Source organism: Buceros rhinoceros, unplaced genomic scaffold, assembly GCF_000710305.1.
Source record: "Buceros rhinoceros silvestris isolate BGI_N320 unplaced genomic scaffold, ASM71030v1 scaffold4241, whole genome shotgun sequence".
In the NCBI taxonomy this organism is placed as follows: domain Eukaryota; kingdom Metazoa; phylum Chordata; class Aves; order Bucerotiformes; family Bucerotidae; genus Buceros; species Buceros rhinoceros.
This window is the reverse complement of record NW_010395789.1, coordinates 1-1,347: the sequence shown is the minus strand read 5'-3', so window position 1 is coordinate 1,347 and position 1,347 is coordinate 1.

The window sequence follows — 1,347 nt, the reverse complement described above, 5'->3', positions numbered from 1 at the left end:
TCGTGGGGGCTTTTCGTGTGCCAAAGCCGATGGAGAAAAAAAAAAACCCCACAAACCCAGCTATTTTCCCCCGTATCCTGGAGCTGCAGTCATGGGCCAGGATCATGTTTTACCAAGCCCCTGTAGAAGTGCAGAAGGAAGGGAGGGACTCCCCGTGTAGGACCTCAGAGTCACTATAACCACATCGTGACACCTGCAGACACCTTAGTGCTGCCGGGCTGTGCCTGCGCGAGACAGGACAGAGGCGGAGTGAGATGACAGGACTGGCAGCATTTCCTTTTCAAGGAATTCAGAAAAGCACCTTGACCGAAGAAAATGGTAACAATGTGTTATCAGCAACTACAAAGACTAAAACATGGAGCTGACTCTTTGTCAAGGATGAGGAGCAACATGCAGATAAAAAAAGATGAAATGCAGGGTGTAGCTCAGCAGATGCAGATGAAACTGGTGCTTGGGCAAACTACGCATGACAAATGTGAATTTTGACTTCCTGCTTCAGGGAGAACGCAGCAGACAGACTGTGTAACCAGATTTACTCCAGGGTTGGTAAAACAAGACCTGAGGACGGTTTCAGTTCAGCACTGTGACGGCGCAATACATCAACTTGCGTCCCAGGGAGGCACTAGTAAAACTTTACCAGGTGGATACATGAGATTTGCAGGGTATTTTCTGATGCATCTATGTGTACGCACACCCCTCTAGTACTTAGAGTGCCACTGGAAGTAAGGCCTCCCCTTAAAAACACCAGGAAAAACAGTTAAGCATTCACGTCATTTCCCATTCCTGACTCTTAACACAAACAAAACAGTTATTTCCTTGAAATGGGGAAGTATTTTCAGCAGACAGTTAGGAGGGCTTGAAGATCATCCAGCAGAAACAACCGTCGTGTTTACCAGGTGCTTGCTGTGGCCCCGGTGTCTCGAACAAGCGGTGCTGGCAGGCAGGGTACAGGAGTGCTGCTGAGATCACTGTCACTGAGCATCACTCCTAGGAGCTACAGGCTCGGTACATGGTCTCCCCCAGGTGTTTGTGTTGTCTGGATCAGAAAACACCCAGAAGTCCCTATTCTCCTTAAGGCAGTGAATCAGAGAATGCTTAAAACAACCACAGACACAATATAACCGTTTCACACCCCATGGACAGCCAGGGCCTTCAGATGATCGGATCGTTTCTCCAGGAAGTGCAGCTGATGGAGCCCCCGAGACTGGGGAGCTATTCTAGCTATAGAACAGGCTGGGGCTATTCTATGGGCTATAGAAGGGTCTGGGGCTATTCTCTCGGCTATAGAAGGGGCTGGGGCTCTGTCGCGACATGTAACGGTTTAATTCAGGACTACATCCAAAGTGA